Source organism: Aythya fuligula, chromosome 3 (genome assembly GCF_009819795.1).
Source record: "Aythya fuligula isolate bAytFul2 chromosome 3, bAytFul2.pri, whole genome shotgun sequence".
NCBI lineage: Eukaryota > Metazoa > Chordata > Aves > Anseriformes > Anatidae > Aythya > Aythya fuligula.
The window spans coordinates 63,719,778-63,744,404 of NC_045561.1; positions in this window are offsets into that span (position 1 = coordinate 63,719,778).

Here is a 24,627-nt window from a genome sequence, read left to right on the forward strand (position 1 = left end):
AGTATTCTGGAAACTGGAGGAACAGTAAGTGAAAAAACTTGTTGCTACCTAAGCAACACAATTGAACTTTGGAGTAAGGTGTGGGATAAGTGTGGGAATTAGCAGTTTTAGAATGAGAGACTCTTAGAGCTTCAGATGATTCAGAAACACAAGGAATAGGCCTGCAACATGAACTAGCAATCATCACAAACTCAGCAAAGGAGCAAATACAAGATGGAAAAGGGAGGAAAAGGATATCCAAGAGGATGAAGGCAGAGGTACATGGAGACAGTGTATGATATCAAAGATGGAGGAATTATTCTTAATAATATTAGGTTTGAGTAACATTTTTTGAGAAATAGTTTAGTAGTAGTTTACATTTATGCTATATTTAGGAAAGCCACAAATATTAAAACTACCAGAATGTAGGAGTTACCCTTCTAGCCCTATGTATACCCTTCTAGTCCATGTATACAATAAATCTGCATGTCAGCTGCCTGTATGATGGTTAGATGTGCAGGCTACTGATGCAGGCTATATCCTGCAGGCTAAGACCTGTCCTGAGGCTAAGCAGCAGGAAAATTCACTCTTCCTGGTGTGTATGGATATTCCTTACTTCTGGAGTCAAGTGTTTAACAGCAGAACACAGCAGAAATCTTTTGTTCTGAACTACTTAAATCCACTATAATTCATCCATAATAGGTTACTAACACTATGGTACATATGGCACCTGTACAATTTTGCACAAGAAGCAGTTTTAGAAATGACTATGTCCACACCTAGACATACCTACCCGTTCAGAGCTGTATTTACAAAATTACTGACCTGAAAATAGCTCCCTGACAAGCAACACGTTCAGAGGAAATTTAGCTTTGCCAAGCAGACTTGGCCTATAAGCATTACCTTACATATAATATAATGCTGAAAAGGAGCCAAATAAGGGTCAGGAAATGTTTGCTTTAGACACTGGCAGTGTAAACAGTTATGCCAAAAGTAAATGAGAATTGCACTGCATAATGTTTTATTAGGTTTAATCTCTCATTAACTTTAGTTCTTTTGCAGTTCAGAAGTAAAGAATTATTTTATAAGCACTGCAGATCAATGTAAAATGAAAGCTTGGTTTCCAGATAATCTAGTTCTCAGGAAAAAAAGACATGTCCTATTGAGAATAATGAGAAGAATAAACCCAGGTTACTAAGTCTAATATTTTAAAGTGACACATGATTTCACAGATAAAAAAAAAAAAAAAAAAAAAAAAAAAGTGCTGGCTTAAAAACAAACAAACAAATTTTTATGTATTTCACCATGCTAAAGATTGTATCAGGGTGTACAATGGGAGAAAACAAATATATAGTTTTACAAGGAGGTATTTACTGTGTTTATTTTGGAAAAATAAAAAATAAAAAAACCTGCAGAAATGGAATTTGGCTGCATCAGACATATGATTATCTTCAACTCAGAGTTTGATATGTGATTCCAAGGAAGGCAGTGGGCCTGCATCAAAATGGTCCATTAAGAGAGGTCATTATCTTTGAAGACCCATGCAAGAGGATCCATCCGCAAAAACATACATAATCCTCTCTTTACCCTTTCTGCAGAGACCCTCCAAACATGATCTCCCTGGCTAAAAATCCCTCTCTCTCTTTTTTTCAGAGAGTAAGAAATTAACTAGAAATATTATGTGTCTCCTTTTACCTCATATCCAATTTCTCACCTGTGAAGACACAGAGGAGGGGTCATGCCTTCATGGTGAGATATCTGGAGCCCCAAGCTCTAGCTGGTCTTTGGATTTTATAATGCCAAAATAGTTCTAAATAGCTATGCCATGAGCAGAGCAGTAGTCACGTAGCCAAAAAGGATTCTAGAGGTAAATTAGTGGTTAGGACACTCATTCACATTCAGGAAAGATACAATCACTGGATTCTGTCTGCTTTCTTTCATCTTTTACTGAATGCACTCACATTCCTGAAAGTGGGGACCACACCTGCATTTCTCCCTATTCTGTGGCAGAACAGTAACCATGAGGGCAGATCCAAGCTTGCTCTTGCCTCAGTAACATGAGACTGTCACATCTCTGGCAGCAAAACAGCTCAGTTTCAATAAGATGGGCAGAAAACTTACTTGGTTATTTTTTTTTCGTACCTGTAGTTTTCAAAGAATCACAAGAAGGTTGAGGTTAGAAGGCACCTCTGGAGGTCATCCCTCTGGGGGGATTCAAACCCCCTGCCCAAGCAGGGTCACGTAGAGCAGGTTGCCCAGGACCATGTCCAGGCATCTATTGAAGATCTCCAAGAAGGGAAACACCATGACCTCTCTGGACAATCTGTGCCAGTAAATCACACTTTAAAGAAGCCACAAGTGACCCCTGTCCATGGGTTAGTGTTCTGAATTCACCAGAGTTAGTAGTCTGTGTCCAAACCTTGAGGGCAACAAAGTTTTGAGGAGCATCATAGACATGGAGTACTCACTTTTAGGTGTGCATGAAAAATGGCAACTGAACCCCTTGAAATCCTCAGAGTGTGTAGGTAGACACACACTCCTTGTGCAGCTGGGAAGTTTTGACAGGTGCTGAAAAACAGGCAGACCAAATTACTTTAAATGCAACTTCAGAAGTTTATAGGTGCCTGATCCCCTATTCAGGTGGATGTAATCTCACCCAGTGCCTCATCATAAGAAAATCTAAGAAGCCTTTCAATTGTCATTTCCATTGTGATTCTTTCATTAAACCTTAATTTTAGATTGTAGGTGTTTTGATTGTTGATGTTGTTTATTGTTTTTATGAAAGATGTGTTCTTATTTAAAATGATGTCCTATTACCCAGTTTCCAGGCAACTTACTGGGTTGCTAAGTTGTAACAAAAATCTTTAAAAAATTAGATCATCATTTCAGTTATAAGCTTTTAGATCCTGAAATTGTGATATAGATGTTAGATGGGGTATGAGCTGAATATTTTCCTTATCTTGAAATAGATCCATAAACGTATTCTAATTTGTGTATTATTCCAAGCTCAGTCTTTTTCACTGACTGGCACTCTTGGCACAAAATAAAACAATATGATTTCTACTCATAATTCCTTCAAGTACTGTTTTTCTCTCCTTCTCCCAAACACTTTCAGTGTAACAATAATTAATCATATTTTGATAATGATGCTTTAGATTTCATTTTTAATTTTTAAGAAAAGTGCTATACTAACTATAACCTATCATATATGCTTATAAAATATAATTAACATTTTGTTGCATGTGGTGATACATAAAAGTCAACTGAGGAACTAGGTACAATAACGATTTTTTAAATATTTTCTGTCAGAAAACCTGTGTAGTCATGTTGTGGTTTAACCTGTCCATCAGCTAAGCACCACACAGCTGTTCACTCACCGCCCCTTGACAATGGGATGGGGGAGAGAATTGGAAAAAAGTAAAACCTTGTGGGTTAAGATAAAGATGGTGTATTAGGACAGGAAAGGAAGAAAAATAATATTGATAATAATAATGGCAATAGTATTGCTAATAATAATGTGTACAAAAGAAGTGATGCACAATGCAATTGCTCACCACCCTGTGACCAATGCCCTAAGCAGTGGTTCTCCCCGACCCTGGCCAGCCACCCCATGTTAATTGCTCAGCATGATGTATGGAATATCCTTGTGGATAATTTGAATCAGCTGTCCTAGTTCTGTCCCCTTGTGCACCCCACAGACAGCTCACTGGCAAGGTGGAGTAAGAAGCTGAGTCCTTGGCTTAAGGACTTGGTGTAAGCAAGCACTGCCCTGCAACAATTAAAACATCAGTGTGTTATCAACGTTATTCTCATACTAAATCCAATACACAGCACCATACTGTCTATTAAGAGGAAAATTAAATCTATCAAAACCAGGACAAGTCATTATGTATTTTATACCATTATTAGCCAATAAAACCTCTCCTGCACTCAACTTCAGGTAAAGCAGTTAGATGTTTTGTTTTGTGACTAAACTTATACAATAGAATAAATACCTCTAAAGGCAATACTTGTCCTGTTAAAACCATAACATTTGTAAAATAACATCACATAGGAATTTTGATTTATCAGCCCTTTATATATTTATTTTAAATGAGCTAATTTAGTATTCTTGAAAGTGTATACTTTTCAAACCATATCGTTGCTTCAGAAAATATATATATTCATATATTAAAAAAAAATTCAGAAAATACAGAGCTCTTTAATCTCCATGGAAGTCTTATAGGCATAATTAAGCCCTGTAGGTTTAGGAAGTCTAGCATGAATAGTAGACTCTAAGATTCAGAATACACTGGACAAATAACACTGCAGTGGTATTTCCCACAGATGTAGATGTCTAGAATAAGGAAAGGCATTTGATTTCGGGATAAAATACTTTATTAAACCAGACATAAATTTATTTCTGATAGAGCACTGAAAGTTGTAAAGGTCTTAAACTCTTCTTCCTGTTACAAAAATAATTCAGAAGGTAGCTCTGCAATGTGACAACGACTGCTTTCTGTTGTCTACAGGAAAATTAAGCACTATATTGCGACACAGTTGCGACAGGTCAAATTGTAGAGTTTGAAAGTGTTAATCATTCTTGGGAAAAGTATAAACAAGGTTTTCTCACTTACTTCCCATGCTCTGGGAGTGTTCTTTACAAGGGTTACCTGAGTTACCTAATGACCTTGAAACCTCCCAACCATCAGAAATCTCAGAAGGTAGTGAATTAGTCATGATTTATACCAGCTGACATTGTCTTCTTATATTTTGAATATTTTGTTTGTTTGGTTGATTGTTTCCTAGAGAAGATTTTTTGATATAATTCAAAACTATATTGAAATTGAAACTAATTTTCTTCACATTTTTTGTTCCTTCTTCTGAATTTAATTCAATAATTATGTTGTTTTCATTACTACTGTAGTTAAAATTATTTTTATTGTTCACAGTTAAGGAAAACATGCTATGTGCAGCTGAACCTGTACATATTTATTGCTGCATTGGGTCCTCCACCAGTCCTGACATGCCTGTGTAATACATGTTCAATGAAATGCTAGATAATGTGAGCAGGAAAATGTCATGGAAATAATAGGGAAATGTTTCTCTTTTCTATTCATCTGGGCCTCCAAAAATAATTGCACTGGAGTTTGAATTTCAAACTTTCTATGCAAAATATTTTGACATGAATACATTGAAAGTTTGGGTAATTTGGTAGGGAGGAATTCTGTCTTAAATTTGACAGCACTGTGTGTGTCAATGTAACAGATCAATGTGTTTGACAAGAGACATTTCTTCCCTAGAATATTTCCAGATATTTCTCAGAATGTATTTCCTCAGAAGAAGTCAAACTGTTAAATTCATTTTGCCTTCTAACAAGAACTACCCATACTGCAGCAGCAAAGCTAAAGTTCCTGTGTGGAAATAATGGCAGGAGGTACTCAGCACAGTTTTACAGTGTGTTTATTGCTGAACACAATGGTGAGTAATGGCAACTTTCAGATTAGCTTGCCTTAACACAAACATCTTATTGGTTCATTAAGTCATGTACATGAAAATAAATAAGTAAATAAATAAAATAACATTTTATTTCTGCTTCCTAAATCAACGTGGAATAAAAATTACAGAAAAATTTTGTTTATATAGAGTGTGCAAGGGGGTTATTTTTTTGAAATAGCCTAACTTCAGTCAAAAATGTTAGCCATATGACTTGGTAAGTTTTATCTTTGTGAATGCAATGGAATTTTCACATTCCAGTAGAAAATATATATTTCTATTATTTTCATCAACCCATACTCAGTTTATATTTGCTCAAGCACCTCACTACAAGAAGGACACTGAGGTGCTCAAACGAGTCCAGAGAAGGGCGACAAAGCTGGCGAGGGGTCTGGAGAACAAGTCTTACGAGGAGTGGCTGAGGGAGCTGGGCTTGTTCAGCCTGGAGAAGAGGAGGCGACCTTATCGCTCTCTACAGGTACCTTAAAGGAGGCTGTAGCGAGGTGGGGGTTGGTCTGTTCTCCCATGTGCCTGGTGACAGGATGAGGGGGAATGGGCTAAAGTTGTGCCAGGGGAGTTTTAGGTTGGATGTTAGGAAGAACTTCTTTACCGAAAGGGTTGTTAGGCATTGGAACGGGCTGCCCAGGGAAGTGGTGGAGTCACCATCCCTGGAAGTCTTTAAAAGACATTTAGATGTAGAGCTTAGTGATATGGTTTAGTGGAGGACTTGTTAGTGTTAGGTCAGAGGTTGGATTCGATGATCTTGAGGTCTCTAACAACCTAGAAATTCTGTGATTCTGTGGTTCTGTGAGGATAGAAATATTACTCTAGCTTCACATCACTCAGTGTTTGAATAACAACAAATACCATGCTGTTATGATCACACTGTTTTGTATTATCAAGGATAGATAGATATTTTATGATTTCAGTTCAGAGAAGCTTGTATAGCTCAGCCTGAGAATTTTCTCTTTGCTTATTTGACAGGCTTAAACAATGGCCTTTAGACTTGTAAATCCAAAGAAATCCACAGGCTTACAGAAGACCACTGTACAAAGACACTGAGAAGACACTTGCGGGGATAGGGGAATAGAAGTCAAGGTGGTTCAGAAAAGAACAAATGGTTCAAAATTGACTGCAGGAGTACTGCAGTTGCCATGGTATAAAGCAGTGCCATGACCTTCATGTGACAGCCTGGCCTCTAGTCTAGCCTGGCTGCTGTATTGAGAAACACTCTGTGCTGCTGTACGATTCAACATGGCTCACGTAGATGCAGATTAAATCTCTTTTACCTACTGTTGGTTAAGTCCTAAGTTGGATTTGACAGTCCATTAAAATGTCCAGCTGCTTTTTCGTAAAAATAATGCAATTATTTCCAGCAGCGAAGCTACTCTTCTTTTTCCATGCATACACACCTCTCATGCCATGTGGGCTAGCCACAATTTAGGTCTCAATTTATGCACACTGTGGTATAGAAAATATTATTCTTCATCTGGCCACTACCTGTAAACAATCAAATCCAATCAATTTAGGTGTTTATTTTTGTTGAATATTTTATCTCAGATTCAGTTCTCTTGTTACGGATCAAATTGGACCTTGCAAAGTTATTCACATAATCAAGAGAAAAAAAAAAAAAAAAAAGGCAGTATAGAGCATCTTTAAATAGAACTCATTGCATATATTTTAATATATGCATACTCTAGGCCTAAACTGGCATAAATGGATGTTTTAGCTCCTGATGTCTTCCTGTAGGGAAAAATAAATAAATAAATAAATAAATAAATAGTATGATGGAATGAGTTGTTTTGTTTTGGTGTGTTAGCATCTGAAACTAAGGATTGAATTTCCATTTGTATTACATAGGCCTCGTAATTGGATTGCTATTGGTAGTCATATACCTAGCAAATTTCAACCATATTCAATAGACTATGAGGCAGACAGCTGGAGGGGATCAGCCTGTGCACCCACAAAGTGTGCAGATTCAAGCTAAGACATTAATGTATGCTTGAGAAAGATTTAGCAAACAAAAGAAGCTTAGAAAAGTAGTCTGTGATCATTAATCAGCCAAAGATGACTCAGCCATGAGCCCATAGATACTGCTGACACACAAGTATGCCTTTTTGGGCTACAAGAAATCTCTGCCCAAATCCCATGTACCTTGTGCTAAACAAAACTCCCCACTGAGCTGAACTGTGGTCTAGTGTCCCTGTCTGCATCAGTACCCACAAGCAAAAATAGTATGTGGGCCTTTGCTCAAATGCTGGCCCATGTCCTCACTTTTTGTAAACATGGTTCCTGGCATGGGTTTGGCACCAGCCAGCATGCCCTCACCAGACTGCAACCTTTTGTTGTTTAACCCATCCACACAGTCATTAACTCACCCACTCCCCACAAGTGGGATGAGGGAGAGAATGAGAAGAGAAACAAAAAAATACAAGCTCATGGATTGAGATAACAACAGTTTAATAGGACAGAAAAGGAAAAAAAAAAGGTGATGATGATGATGATTGATGTTGATGATGAAGATATGTACAAAGCAAGTAATGTACAATGTTCACCACCCATTGACTGATGTCCACCCCATCCCTGAGCAGTGGTGTTTCTTCCCCTCCTTCCCTTCACTCTGTTGTCAAGAAGGGTCTCACCTTATCCCAGGGACACTGAAAAATAGGCACCTCAACAGTAATTGTCCTAAGTTTTAAAGCCTTATTCATTAGTGAAATTCTGGTATGCATACTTACCATTATTGTTACTAAAAAGATAATTTATATGAACAGGATGAAAATAATGCAAGGTCACAATCTGTCTTCTTTCTGCCCATTGTAAAATTCTTGTAAAATTCTTTTTTTTTCTGTTTGTTTTGTTTTGTTTTGTTTGTTTGTGTTTTTTTTGTTTTGTTTGTTGTTTTTTTTTTTCCTTTATGTTAGTTTCCCTTTCTTCTGCATTCATGATGCAGTCATGTCACCAAATTTTAATGATATATTTTTTAGTTTTTCCATACTAATAATTGCTTCTTTGTGCCTCACAGATTAAATACATGCAAATATATACATATATCTCTAATACTATTTATAATTTCTTGTATATGAGCTTACATTATGTAAAGATTTTCAGAAAGCTAGGTCCTGATTCTTAAACTAAAAGACTGCTTTTGCTCTAATGCTATGAGACAGGAGGTAGCAGCCAATGTTTATGTTATTGATTAATCAGGTACTGAAGGGATTAGGCTCCAAGACTGTTTAGCACACAAAAATCCATACTTATTGCATTAAAACAGATTTTGAGACCTTGTTTATTGGTTATATCCAGTGTCAGGCTTCTGCAATTTATTCAAGCTGAAATGTCTATAATATATGTGAACATAAAGCAATCTGTTAAGAAGAATATCTAATGTGGGTGACACAACAGCAAATAATTGTAGTAAAATAAAGGTCAGTAATTGAAAAAGACCGTTTATGCAAACACTTGTAAATTTATAAAACTGCTTAAACATTAAATATATTGAGTAAATAAAGATGAAGTTTGGACTATGCCCAATTTTGGCTACTGTTTTCTTTATTTCATGGATTTTCTGTTAGGAATTTGTTTTGTAATTTTCATGAATAAAAAAAAAAAATAAAATCATGGGCTTGTCCGTAACTTCTGCATGTCTACTCAAATAGAACAATGTGTGTTATTGCTCTTGAGGATATGATGTACTGGCCAGTGAAAGCAAATACTGTTTGCTGTTTGAAAGAGAAATTGTCATAGGTACTCAAGTGTGTTGAAAGGCATGTGTTTTTATATGTATAGCTGTGTATGAGAGACATTCTGAGCATGAAAAACCTTAAGGAAATGTGGGGGAAAAATAAATAAATAAATAAATAAATAAATGATAAATTATTTATTTGATGAATTTCATCTCTTGCCATATCTGTGAACATTCTGCAAGGAGAATATTGTGTTTTCAGATTTGTTCCATCTTTTATGTAATTTGATATGCCATTTGGATTCTTAAAATAGTATGGTTTACACAATAACCTTTTTCAGCTTTGTACAAAACAAGTCACGACAATCCCATTCTAAGTTATGTATAGAAATTGGGTTTGTATTATTAACAAAGTTTTAGAAGTTTTTACTTAGTAATTGTTTTTCTGACTTGAGGTTCGATCTTATTTGTAATATTGCACACATTTGCCTGGAACACATAATCCTACTAATAAAGAATATGCTCTTTTCTCTGTGTTTCTCCTCTGAAAAATTAATCCAAGGAGAATTTTTGGTCGTACTTTTTCCTGTTTTGTTGTTGTTGTTGTTGTTGTTTTGGTTTGGTTTTCTGATTGAAATTGCGGTATACTTAAAACTTATATAATAATATTTTCTGTACGATTAAGTGGTTAGTGGTCTAGCTTCTTTTAATGTTATTCTTCCCAGCATCAGTAACTGGCTGTATTTAGCAGCTACAGTACAGTCTTCATGACTTTCAGTCTTCATTTTGTTTTAGAGGTTACAAAGTAGTGTGTTGGAGAGAACATTTTTATCTTCTCCAAAACCATCATATTCTACATATCTTACACATTTCCACTATGCTTCCCTTTCTTTTCAATCTTCTTATTCTGCTTAAGTATCTTGTCTCTGGAAGTATGTAACATTGTTTTCCAAAACTATGTGCCTTGGTTGAAGCTTTACCTTAACATAGATGTAATTTTAGACAATAGTTTTAAGCTTCCTGCTGCTTGATGCTGTTGCTCATATCCTTGTATGTCCCACCCATAAGGACTTCATAAAACAGCCCATGCATATACCTCAAACAAGTAGGTGATTTTATGCAAAACACGTTTCCTTTCTACAACTGTTCTTGTAATTCTGTTTTCATTTCTATAAATTATTGTCAAAAAGAATCTTCATACAAAGTCATGGCTTGTCATTATGAACTGTGAGTTCTTTAGTGCAAATGCCCTTTATGCTGAAATGCTGTATTCTGATTCCTTACCTTCAATGTGGGACTCCATTTTATGTTGCTGAGGGCTTTGTTGACAGGCAAAATTTCACTCCTTATATTAATATAGTTTGGAAGTTTTTAGAAATGCATTCTTTGGGGTAACAAACATATTCAGAAGTAAAATTAGCTTTTTTCCTACTTAGCTTAAAACTCTTCCTTACTGACATAAACTGGAACAATAAAAAATAAAAATTAAAAATTTTTATTCAACGTAAAAGCATGGAAAGCAAATTTTAGTATACAAATGTTGATTCCACCTAGCACCTGAGATCATATAGAAAATATTTCCCTATGTAAACAAGGTATAAACAATAAATATCAATTGAAAATTGTTTAGATACAGAAATGTTTCAGGTTAATCAACTCTTTGTGAGGGAAGGCAAACAGAACAGATTTGTCCTTTTAGAAGAAGTATTGACTACCCCAACACAGTTTATTTTCTTTACATGGGTAGCTGTGGTGTTTATAAAGGAACTACGGATAAACTGAAATTTTAAATACACTATTAATACTGGACTCTGTGAAAATAAATAAATTTGGAAAAATAAGTATTGTATTGTTCTTAACACACAATTCATGTAAAATAATGATAAGATGAACACTTCACTGTGACAAATACTAGTGTATTTGTTCTGAAAGTACTTACTTTGTACTCTTTACTTATCTTCTTACTGATTTGTATGTTCCAATGTCTGATTTTTCTAGTGTGTAGATGATATTAAAAGTATTGTCTTATTCTAGTATCTTTCTGTATATATCTAATAGAAATATCACCCACAAAAAAATCAATTTATTTTTGTTTTTGCTTAGTTTTCCAAATTTCACCTTATTGACAATTCACATGTTAATGTCATTTTGTGATTTTTTTTTGTTTTAGTTACATGTATATTTCAGTAATAAACTAAACACTTAAAATATAAAAATGTATTGAAGTATTTTGAAAAGAATATAAAATATGAAAGACTCCATAAAATACACATTAAACAGAATATTAGAAAATACTTGTTGGGTTTTATTTTATTTTTTTCCCTACTTACACAGTCTAACAAGAATTTAATTAGTAGGATGATTTGCAAAGTTTAAATTAAGAAAAAATTCCTTTTAACATCCTGTTTTTTTTTTTTTGTACTCATTTTCTTTCTCTTCAGATAAATGTGAATGTTACTAAAAATAATAATAATAATAAAAAAAATATACAGCTGGTAGGTTCTGTTCTTTTGATCCTTGCAGTTTAGGAACATACTACATTGCATCATCCTTCAGAAAGGTCACCTTTCCCTACTGTCCCATTGTTTTAACACTGATCTTGTGGTATAACTAAAACCTTTCCCTCATACCCTTTCTACATGACTGGCTGAAGAAGATACACCAGGGACCTGGATCAGATCTATTACAGGGCATGAACATTTCTCCCTGAATGAGTCTCTTCTCCAGTTACTGGACAAAGTTACTTACAGCCTTAGACAAAAGTGGAGTCAGAAGTGCCTTAATAACAGTCCTGCCTTTATTCTCTGACCACAAGTCTAACCAGACTTTCCATGGACTGCAGCAATTTATTTCTTCTGCATTTTCCCTCCCATCCTCAACAAACGCACAACAACAAAGAAAGCCAGAAGGACTTATCTTTCTGAGTGCATGCTGGATCTAACCATTTCTTCTACTCTATTTCTGTCACACAAACTAGCTCTTGGATAGTGTTACCAAAGCTGAATGCAAAATTATCAAAGTGGAATAAATTCCAGCAATCTTCCTCCTCAATATACATGTACAAACAAAAAAAAATCAATCAAACAAAAAAACCTTGCATTTGTTTCTCTTTGGAAGTTTGAAGATTCAGAGGGTGAGAAAAATGGGCAGTTTGTCTTCTAATGGAATATGAATGCCATATATAAGGTTACTTGAGAAGATGTAAAATGTTTATAAAAACTGTCAGAGATAGCAAAACTAATTTGTAGCATGTGGCATGCATGCTGTTGAATCAAAAAGTTTTTCATACACCTACAGTTTGGCTGTAGAATGTATGAGAATACAAATTTTGCTGATACATTGCAGCTGCAGCTCAACTGAATGTGAAATGCTTTGATTTGCAAAAATTCACACCATGTGCCAGAGAAGAAGAAAAAGGAGCGTTACAGTCTCTATTTTAATGTCACTGAAGGTGAACTACTCTGATTTTGCAGCTGCAACAAATGCGGTAAGTGAAGCATCTCAGCTCTTTTGGAATGCAAATCCAAATGGAGGTAAATATGACCTCGTCATGTTTCACAGGAATGTGGGATGGAAGTCTGCCACAGCTAGAGACACTGGTAAAGAAGGTAGGAAGGATTGGCATGTAGCACTGATGGTGAGATACACATGCTTCAGGAAACAAAACATTTGGTATGGCTTGGTGTGGACTTTAACAACTACTGAAATATGCAATATGCAATTATTATGCTCTTTTTAAATGCTCTCTCTTGGCCAGAATACTTCAAGAACAGTGAATCTTCCTCCCCTCTAAGACTGAATGCTCTCCAGTAAACGTAAGAGAAGTGGCAAAGAATTATAAGTAAAGAAGTGGTGAAGAGTTTATGAAAAGAGACATAAAAATATAACTTGAAAATAGGCTCATTCAGCTCAAATTGCAAGTGAAATCCTGATCATATATCAACTATAAGCGAGCCTATGTTCTACAATATCATAGGCTTTTTTTACTTCTCATGTCTCCACATCGGCATTCTCGGGAATCCATAAATGGATTCAGATGTTATCTAGTAAATTAATTTTGTCCTACAAACCATGCATTATCTTCTTATACGATGCCATTTGGGTCAGATTTGCTGTCTGTTTGTTATTTATTTATTTATTTATTTATTATTATTATTGTTTATTTTTTTTTTTTTACTTTTTCATTTTGTTTCCATGAAACTGATGATTAAGTAAATACTCAGTAAATAGATCCAGAAGTTGAGATAATTTCCATTAACTTTAAGTTAGGTGCATAGATTTTCTTAAGAGCAAAACATCTTTTCAATTATTTTAAAATGTAATCATGTATACATAGATTTCTTACTAGAATAAGTTCCATGATAATTTTTAATATAGGTACACATTTTTCTGATTCTCCTACAGAGCTGAATAATTTCCTCATTAGGATTTAAAGAAAACTGGCCTTGACTGTATTGCAATATTCTATGCCAAACAGGTATTTGATGGAAACTACATCGTATTTTCTAAAATAGTAAACTCTTATTATGATCTCCTGTAATGAATTCCCTAATAAAGCCATCATACATATTTAACTTGAAGTCATGCTTTCACTGTGGGCAAGACTTCCTATGTTCTTCAATTACTAGTTATTCTAATTTAAATTGGTTCTACTAAGAAAGATTTATAAGCATATCAATTCCAAATGTCTAGCATCATCAGGTTAAATAATATAGATATAATATGTCTCTCAGGGATCATTCAGAGTAAATATTGAAATATATACAAATACATTGATATTTAAGAATCAAATTATTCCAAAATAATGTTAATCAGAGCATGCTGGGCTACAAGGAACCATTTCAGTTCCATTTTCAGAGTTTCATTAAAATGATATTATGAGGCTGATGAAGCATTAGGGACTAACTGCAGGCCCCAATATCTGTTCCCCTGTGTTGCTCAGGGGGATGACATAGAAGAGGATGTATGAGTGGGAAGGCATGTTCAGTTTGCTTTTAGCTTCTCACTACTCTAGTCTGTTAGTAATAGGCAGTAAATTATACTAATCTCCGTAAGCTGAGTCTGTTTTGCCCATGACAATAACTGGTGAGTGATCTTCCTGTCCATATCTCAAGCCTTGAGTCCTTTCCATCATATTTTATCCCCCCTTTCCCTTTGAGGAGTGGAAGTGAGAGAGTGGTTGTGGCAGAGTTCAGCTGCATAGCAGGGTAAAACCACCACACTTGACACCTGCAGTTTTATAAGAAAGGAGGGCTGTCATCAGCTTCCTACTGTATGAAACACTGCAGACTTCTTTCTTGCCTTGGAAACAGAAGACATATTGATTGACCCTAGTAAATGCCCTATCATACAGATTTTAGAATGCCGTGTACAGTGCCCCCTCCCCAGCCGTTCAAAAGCTGCCCCTAGGGAGCGCGAGCAACCAGGAGCACGGCGAACAGGGCGGGCAAACAGGGCGTGGCACGTCAGAAGGGAGTGGCGCGGCAGTTAGCGCGGCAGTTCGAGCAGGCAGGGCGCGCAGGAAGGGCGGAGCGCTCCCCCTGCCCACATGAACACCTCGTTAACGACAGCCGTTAGGTAGGTGATAATGGTCTCCACCAGGCACAGTGCGCTCTCCAGGAAGTCAGTACACACCCAGACCGACTACCCGTTAAAAAATGCCGCAGTTCAGGTCACCGGATGCAGGGAGTGTCTGAGCCTGTTGCTGCCATCGACAGGAGGCAGAGAAACTGCGTGCGTGAGGTGCGAGCAGGTGGATGACCTGGTCCACATGGTGGCGGAGCTCAAGGAGGAGGTGGAGAGGTTGAGGGCCATCAGGGAGTGTGAGCGGGAGATAGACTTGTGGAGTAACTCCCTGCAGGGCCTCAAGGGGAGGTACCAAGGTGAGACTCCTCAAATGGGCGTGGACCCCCTGCCCTGTAGCCGTCGGGCAGAGGGAGGGGATCTGGGAGTTCAGGAGGAATGGAAACAGGTCCCTGCTCGACATCGCAGGCGATGCCCTCCCCTTCCGGTCCCGCCTTCCCAGGTGCTCTTACACAACAGGTTTGAGGCCCTGGAGCTTGACAAACCAGTAGCTGAGGAAGAGGTAGCAAGTATTCCCAGGAGGATGCCTAGGGTGAGGAGGTCGACTCCACGCCTCAGGACTGCCTCCATCAAGAAAGACAGGAGGGTTATTGTTGTTGGAGACTCTATTCTTAGGGGAACTGAGGGACCTATCTGTTGGCCTGACCCTACCCGTAGGGAAGTCTGCTGCCTCCCTGGGGCCAGGCTCAGGGACGTTGCCAGGGAGCTTCCCAACCTGGTACGCCCCTCTGATTATTATCCTCTTTTGATAGTCCAGGCAGGCAGTGACAACATTGAAGAGAGAAGCCTGAAGGCTATCAAACTAGACTTTAGGGGGCTGGGTCGGTTAGTGGATGGAGCGGGAGTGCAGGTGGTGTTTTCATCCATCCCTACGGTGGCAGGGAGGGGTACAGAGAGGACACGGAAAGCCCACCTGTTAAACACATGGCTCCAGGGCTGGTGCCAACGCAGAAATCTTGGGTTTTTCGATCATGGGGCACTTTACTCAGCACCTGTCCTGATGGCCACAGACAGGTGCCTATCTTTTAGCAGAAAACAGATCCTGGGCCAGGAGCTGGCAGGGCTCATTGAGAGGGCTTTAAACTAGGTAGGAAGGGGGATGGGGCTGAAGCTAGGATTGTTGGGGCTGTGCCAGGGGGAGCAATGGCAAGGCTGGAGGATAAGGCAATGGCCCAGCTGAAGTGCATCTACACCAATGCACACAGCATGGGTAACAAACAGGAGGAGCTGGAAGCCATCGTGCAGCGGGCAGGCTATGACTTGGTTGCCATCATGGAGACGTGGTGGGACCAGTCTCATGACTGGAGTGCTGCAATGCCTGGCTATAAGCTCTTCAGAAGGGACAGGCAGCACAGAAGGGGTGGTGGTGTGGCTCTCTATATTAGAGAGTCTTTCGAGGTTGTAGAACTCAAGGCTGGGAATGACAAGGTCGAGTCCCTTTGGGTTAGGATCGGCAGGGACAACAAGGCTAGTGTCCTGGTCGGGGTCTGCTATAGACCGCCGAACCAGGATGAGGAGACGGATGAGGAATTCTACAGGCAGCTGACAGAAGTTGCAAAATTGTCAGCTCTTGTTCTCGTGGGGGACTTCAACTTCCCTGACATATCCTGGAAGCACAACACAGCCCTGAGAAAGCAGTCTAGGAGGTTTCTGGAGAGCGTGGAAGATAGCTTCCTGACGCAGCTGGTTAGTGAACCTACCAGGGGTGGTGCCCCACTAGACCTTCTCTTCACAAACAGAGAAGGACTGGTGGAGGATGTGATTGTCGGGAGCTGTCTTGGGCAGAGTGACCATGAAATGGTGGAATTCACTATTCTTGGCGAGGCCAGGAAGGGGACCAGTAAAACCGCTGTATTGGACTTCCAGAGGGCTGACTTTGAGCTGCTCAGGACACTAGTTGGTGGAGTCCCTTGGGAGGCGGTTCTGAAGGGCAGAGGGGTCCAGGAAGGCTGGGCAATCTTCAAGAGGGAAATCTTAACGGCGCAGGAACGGTCTGTCCCCATGTACCCAAAGACGAGCTGGCGGGGAAGAAGACCAGCCTGGCTCAACAGAGAATTGTGGCTTGAGCTTAGGAGAAAAAAGAGGGTTTATAATCTTTGGAAAAGTGGGCAGGCCACTAGGGAGGACTTTAAGGATGTAGCGAGGCTGTGCAGGGACAAAATTAGGAAGGCCAAAGCTCATCTGGAGCTCAATCTGGCTATTGCCGTTAAAGATAACAAAAAATGTTTCTATAAATACATCAACACAAAAAGGAGGACTAAGGAGAATCTCCATCCTTTACTGGATGCGGGGGGAAACTTAGTTACAAGAGATGAGGAAAAGGTGGAGGAGCTCAATGCCTTCTTTGCCTCAGTCTTTAGCAGCAATACCGGTTGTTCTCTGGATACTCAGTACCCTGAGCTGGTGGAAGGGGATGGGGAGCAGGATGTGGCCTTCACTATCCATGAAGAACTGGTTGATGACCTGCTAGGGCACTTGGATGTTCACAAGTCGATGGGGCTGGATGGGATCCACCCAAGGGTACTGAGAGAACTGGCAGAGGAGCTGGCCAAGCCACTGTTCATCATTTATCAGCAGTCCTGGCGATCGGGGGAGGTCCCAGTTGACTGGCGGCTAGCAAATGTGACGTCCATCTACAAGAAGGGCCGGAGGGCAGACCCAGGGAACGATAGGCCTGTCAGTTTGACCTCAGTACCAGGGAAGCTCATGGAGCAGATCCTCCTGAGAGTCATCACACAGCACTTGCAGGGCAAGCAGCGATCAGGCCCAGTCAGCATGGGTTTATGAAAGGCAGATCCTGCTTGATGAACCTGATCTCCTTCTATGACAAAGTGACGTGCTGGGTGGACGAGGGAAAGGCTGTGGATGTGGTCTACCTTCCAGTCACTAGTGGCGTCCCCCAGGGCTTGGTGCTGGGGCCGGTCCTTTTTAATATCTTAATCGATGATCTGGACGAGGGCATCGAGTGCACCCTCGGTAAGTTCGCAGATGACACCAAGTTAGGTGCATGTGTCGATCTGCTTGAGGGTAGGAAAGCTGCAGGAGGATCTGGATAGGCTGCACCGATGGGCTGAGGTCAACTGCATGAAGTTTAACAAGGCCAAGTGCTGGGTCCTGCACCTGGGGCGCAATAACCCCAAGCAGAGCTACAGGCTGGGAGAGGAATGGTTGGAGAGCTGCCAGGCAGAGAAGGACCTGGGAGTGATGGTGGATAGTCAGCTGAATATGAGCCAGCAGTGTGCTCAGGTGGCCAAGAAGGCCAACGGCATCCTGGCTTGTATCAGAAACAGTGTGGCCAGCAGGTCTAGGGAGGTGATCGTCCCCCTGTACTCGGCTCTGGTGAGGCCGCACCTCGAGTACTGTGTTCAGTTTTGGGCCCCTCGCTACAAGAAGGACATGGAGGTGCTTGAGCGGGTGCAGAGAAGGGCGATAAAGCTGGTGAGGGGCCTGGAGAACAAGTCCTGCGAGGAGTGGCTGAGGGAGCTGGGCTTGTTCAGGCTGGAGAAAAGGAGGCTCAGGGGTGATCTTATTGCTCTCTACAGATACCTTAAAGGAGGCTGTAGTGAGGTGGGGGTTGGCCTGTTCTCCCACGTGCCTGGTGATAGGACGAGGGGGAATGGGCTTAAAGTTGCGCCAGGGGAGTTTTAGGTTAGATGTTAGGAAGAACTTCTTTACTGAAAGGGTTGTGAGGCATTGGAACAGGATGCCCAGGGATGTGGTGGAGTCACCATCCCTGCAAGTCTTCAAAAGATGTTTAGATGTAGAGCTTAGGGATATGGTTTAGAACGGGGACCGTTAGCGTTAGGTCAGAGGTTGGACTCGATGATCTTGAGGTCTCTTCCAACCTAGAAATTCTGTGATTCTGTGTTGTTATTTTCCTATCAGAAACTACCAAATGAGGCCTGGATATTTTTCTGCAGATTAGTGGGAGAGAGAAAGTGTTTCTTCATGAAGATCAGTCTCTATGCTGCTGCTCAGGGTTCTTCTGGATAGTGGGGAAAAATAAATAAAAAGCTCTAATATTTATCTCAGGATAATGATGGTGCTGAACTTTGAACTTATTTATGTGGCAACTCCGGTACGGTGCTTACATAGCAATGCTAGCAAAAAGTAATGTTCTGCTAGACTTTATAGTCAGCAGCAAGATCTGGTTGAAGTTTAAGAAAATCACTAAAAAAAATAAAAAAATAGAAATTTGCAAAAATTATACTGAACAATATGATGATCAACGAGACAGTTCTGTTCAGTTGCACATACAAATCACATAGATAACAAACTGCATTTTTATTAGTGGGAGAAGATGAAAGCTCTGACAAGATATGGTAAGAAAAACTCATTAACAATTTATAGTCTCCTTCTTTTGGAGACATAACTGTTGGGTACTCTGCTTCTCTCCCCCTTACCACAGCTACAGTTTCATATGTTTCAGGTTTGCTGAGCAGCCAGGCCTGGTTCAAGCTGATGTGACCTGTCTGCTTGGTATGTTTCTGTTGTTTACTCTAACATCTCTACTGTGCCCAGGAGCTACCGCTGGGCTTCCATCATTCTTGCCTGTTGACTACCCATATTAGCCTGCCTTTGCTCTGTGTGACAAGACATGATGGAGGCAACTATTTTAAAAGATGGCATTGGAGTGAGGCTTCTGGGACCCAGAATGGAGAGGAATTCCAGGCAATGCTTGGCGTTCCCTAACAGATTCGCCTGGATTGGATTCAAATATCATATTGCTCTGCCTTCTCTGTTCTCAATATATTGAAAAGACTTATACCTCATACATCATAGTATAACTATGATGAATCAAATATTTACTCCTGTGGTTTTGTTTTCTCCTGAATGACCACACACTTTTGAGCTAAGAGGTCTCACTGTAGACAGATCTTTTTTTTTTTTTTTCCATGATTCATGTTTATGAGGAACATATCCATACTTCAGATAATCTGTAATCTGTAACAATTACTCTGTAATCATTTTTGATGTGAAAATCTTGATATACCTTTGTTATTGTTTTTCAAATATTCATAAAAAATAAACAATGAGGCTAATATATAAATTTGTCTAACATGTCTTATCTTTTGAGTTTTAACTGAAGATAAGTCTCAAAAGCCAGGAGAGCATGATTTTGGAAAATTTAAAAAACAAAAAATAATCAGACGTTGTATGACTTTTTTTATTTGAAAGTCCTTTTTCATTAATTGCTTTCTGGAGAGCTTTATATTTACTTTTTAATTGGGATCTTCAAAATTTTCATTTAGTTTTAGTTATTTTATTTTTTTATCATCTCAAAGTATTCTAATGTCTTGCTTGAGGCATATGTAACAAAGAATTATAAATTAGATAAAGAAACACAGAAAAAAAAAAAAAAAAAAAAAAAAAAGAGAGAGAGAACTTGAAGAACTTGTAAGAGAAAGAACTCAATACATACACTGAGCCAGTTCCTGACTTGAGACTTCATACACCAGAACTCATAAAAACATAGAGGCTGCTTGAAAGATTTTCAAAATTAAAAAAGTCATTTGTCTTTAGAGGGAAACAATGACAACAACAACAATAATAATAAAGCAATAAATAATATTAATAATAATGGCAAGCAAGCAAGTTGGCAGATTCGTATAACATTACTCAAAATGAGCAGTACCCAACTTGGCAATAACCATAAATTTTAACTGCACCAAAAGAAGAGTAGGATCTTTAAGTTCTCATGGCCTAGGGTAAGACATGAGGATCTCAGAACGGAATCAAAAGGACAGTTCTGTACATTATAAAATGAAAAGAGATTGTGAAGTTGGGAGCTACAAGACCACAACATTTACTGACATCTCTTCTCCTTCCTTCCCATTGCAGTGTGATAAATGGATTGCAGAGGAAATTTGAAGACTGAACTTAACTCTGACTGACTGGAAAGATCAAGTGGCTGTGAAGTCACTGTTGCTCCTGTTGTTCTTGGTGTATAGGAAGATTATCTTGGTGTCACATATATACGTGTGTGTGTGTGTCTGTTGAAAAATAGGTCTAAGAACTGAGAAGATCCATCCTTTACAGTTGATGCAAAGCTGAAGGGACTGTCTGTAGTGAGCAACCCAAAAAGCTAAGTATTTTGATAGCCTACTCTATTTCTGATTTTTTTTTTTTTTTTTTAATCAGAGCAAGAGAGGAAGGTGCACCAATTTATGTCTTTCTGACCTGCTTGTCCTTTGGGACAGAAACATTACAAGCCACTGGTTCAAATACAGGCTGCCATTTAAAATGATAGAACAAAGAGAAATAACTGAAAGTAAATAAATTTTGAATTCACACAGGTATAAAAAGACCTTTTTTTATGAGCAAGTAGTTATAAACATGACTCTGAATAGTTTGTGAGGCAAAAATAATGGGCTTGTTTGAGAAGCAATTGAGTTGCTTTCTGACAAAAATAATGTATTAGGAGATTAGTCTCCAAGGGGTGGATAACCTTTCCAAATTCTAAGTATTTCTTCTGTTCTCATGTGTGAGTTTACAATCTGTTAGTCTCAAAATATATCTGCAAACCACAGGCCCACCTTCCTGACAGTTGCTCAAACAACAGAGCGTAGGAACAGAGAAAAGCTGTGCACAATCACCCACCCAGCAATTTTGAAAAGCTTGCTAAGTTACTCATACAATCCAGAAATGCCAGTCAGAGCAAAGGGGGGGATTGGAGACAGTGGGGGAGAGAAGTCTCTTAAAGTGCAACATTTGCAGCACACCCTAGAAAACTAAAGGGGCCAATTAGTATAATTGGTTTGAAATCATTTCAGCACAGTCCTAAAGACAAAAGAAAAATTGTCCTTCAGAAATGGGACTTTATTGTTCAGATGAGTATAGAGATGAACAATGAATTCTATCAGTTTTGGAGGCAACATTCCTTCTCCTTCATACTGGACCATACATTATTAATGAGCCCTATTTCTGAGTGTGAAAGAACTGTTTGAAAAGCATTAACATAGTCTATTGGATGTGATTGACACTGTCATCCCTTTCTTTTTGCTGTTGGCAAGAGGCATCCCTGTAGATTTATGTGCATCTGGACATTGCTAATATTCTCCTTGTTATGCACTCTGGGCAGCTGTGATATGGAAATTTCTAGCACAGTTTTTAAGGGGGGAGTTTACTGTTGTTATCTGCACACACAAACACACAAAAAAGATTTTTTTTTTCTTTTCTCTAAGATTCTATCAGTCAAAAAGGTCTGGTTCCTTAATAACTCTAATCTGTTTTCAACATACGCACTTTTTAAAGGAATTTCAACAAAATTACATGTATTCTCCATATATTTACAGTGACTTTCTAAAAGACAATTTAGTTTCCAAGACTCACATCTGCCTCTGTTTTAACTTCCAATTCTTTGACTTGATTTTTTTTTTTTTTAATTGGGTTGGTGCATCAAGTATTGCAGCTAGTGTTTACCAGCTAGGGATTACCTGAACAACCAAATATCTCTGATTTGTCAGTGTAATGATTTTTAATCACAAAAAATAAGAGTAGTGAAATTAAGAACAATTGAAAGAAAATATCAAACAACATACAAAGCAAAATAAAAGTAACAGAAGTTATGATTTATTTTTCCCCTGAAGGAAACATTATTTATTCTGTTTTTATATGAAGATTTAGAATTATTTTAATTTCTCAGACCATATAAGAAAATATGTCATCATTGTGTATACATGAATGTTGTAATCTCTATCAAGGAGAGGAAAAACCCATATAACAGAGTGAAGACCAATATTAAACATGAATGAACATGTAAATTTTTCATGAAGACTCTGATATGGAGGTTTAGGTTCTAATCTAGATTTATTAGTCTAACTTTTATGTATCTGTGTAACTATATAAAATAAGATACAGTCAAATATTTATTGGTAGAGGGGTGCATCATTATCATTTTGGCTATATTTTTTTAACATCTTTTAAAGATAATTCTCTTGTTTCTTAACTGTCTCATTAGAGCTCCTAACCCAAACAGAACTTAATGTGAAGGATCTGTCTGAAGTGTTGGAATATGACAGAAGGAATATTCCAGCCCAAGTCCCTTGGGCTGGAAGATAATTGAAGTCAATATTATTTAAAATATGTTTTTATATCTACAGATATTCTATACAGTGAGATAAGACAGAAGCCAAGAGTTTGGAATTCTGAAGAATTACCTTCCCGTCTGTTCTTCTGTCTCTGTATTCATGAAGTATCTTGCTTCACCACTGTTTACTTTACATTGGACCTTATGAAATACAAGTTTGTGTCCAGCTATTGAAGACACATGAGCAGCTGCCTTCTGCTCACTGTAAGCAGGTCTGCTTTTTGAGTGACACATCCACCACCTTCCCCAGAGGTCAAGCTCATCTTCTCTATAGCAAGCCCATTGTTGGCCATCCCAGGCTGTGAGAGTTCAGCATGGAGTTCTTTCCTGCTTAGCAGCACAAGGAATTGCCACCGCTTCACTAGACAGCCTAATTATACCAATCAATCAAATAAAATAATTCTCAAAGTTGGAAGTGGAAAGGTTATAACTCATAAAGACATTAGACATCTGAAAATACAAGGAAAAAAAAAAGTCAATATATAAAAATAAATAAAAAAAAAATACTTATCAAACACTGGAACAGGCTGCCCAGGGAAGTGGTGGAGTCACCATCCCTGGAAGTCTTCAAAAGACGTTTAGATGTAGAGCTTAGGGATATGGTTTAGTGGAGGGCTGTTAGCGTTAGGTTGGAGGTTGGACTCGATGACCTTGAGGTCTCTTCCAACCTAGAAATTCTGTGATTCTGTGATTCTGTGAAAATATGCTTGAACCATACCTCTCTGATGATTTCATTTTTGGGGGGAGCCAAATCTAAGTGACATTTAGAAGATTTAAATTTAAAAACCAGTAATAAGTTAAAAGACTTAATACCTTTCTTTTTTATATATGTTCTGAGTTTTAGTGATTTTAGGCTCATAATAATATGACTTTAGTGACTACTTCGTAGTAGGAAACACTACTTCATACAAAATGATTCTTGCAGAGCATAAGATACTTAGACACAGAAACGTTAGCATATATATATATTTAAGATGTATTTAACATTCTTATGTAACTTCTTCATTTTTATTTCCACAAGTCTTGCTTGTGGTATTTTAAAATTCTACTCAGTAATCATATTTAAGGGCCACATGATATTATTTTGTGGTTATTCCCACAGGAACAGACAGGTAAAATAAAACCTCTTTACCCTCCATTGAGAAATTTCTTACCAATTCTCCTGCTTGTCATAAAAAAGTTTACTTTACCTCATTAGCAGAAGGAAGAGTGGTTGTTGTAGTGGAAAGAGTTGTACTGGAAAAAAAAAAAAAAATGTTATACTGTAATCATGGTATTCTTCTGCGTGGTCAGCTGTGCTGGATTAAATGCTGCCCAGAAACTATTCCTTGCTGGTTAAAAGAACCCAGCTCCATTCTTTGATGTTTCTGAAGACATAACAACTCAAAACCAGGATTTAATATATGAATTCCAAAAATCTTTGCTGAATGACTTGACTTTACTATGTGTGTCAAAATATCATCTTTACATGTGACTGTAGAAAAAAAAGTATATATCGTGCAAACACTATAAAATAAACTAACATTACAACGTTCATACAACCATTTCACGTAGAAAACAGAGCAGCCATTCATTTTCTTATGGAAGAACAGCATTTTCTAACATTTTTTGTTGTTGTTTGCATTGTAAAATTCTGATTTGTTGTTGTTGTTGTTGTTGATTTTTATCCCTACATTTGCCACTGCCCAAAGTCTATTCCATGAACCTGTGTTCAGTGTGAAGTTAAGGTCCTTAGAAAACAATAGCAAAAGACTATGGTGGTGTTTTGTGCAGATATGAGAAGTTAAAAAACACACAAACAAACAAACAAGAACTA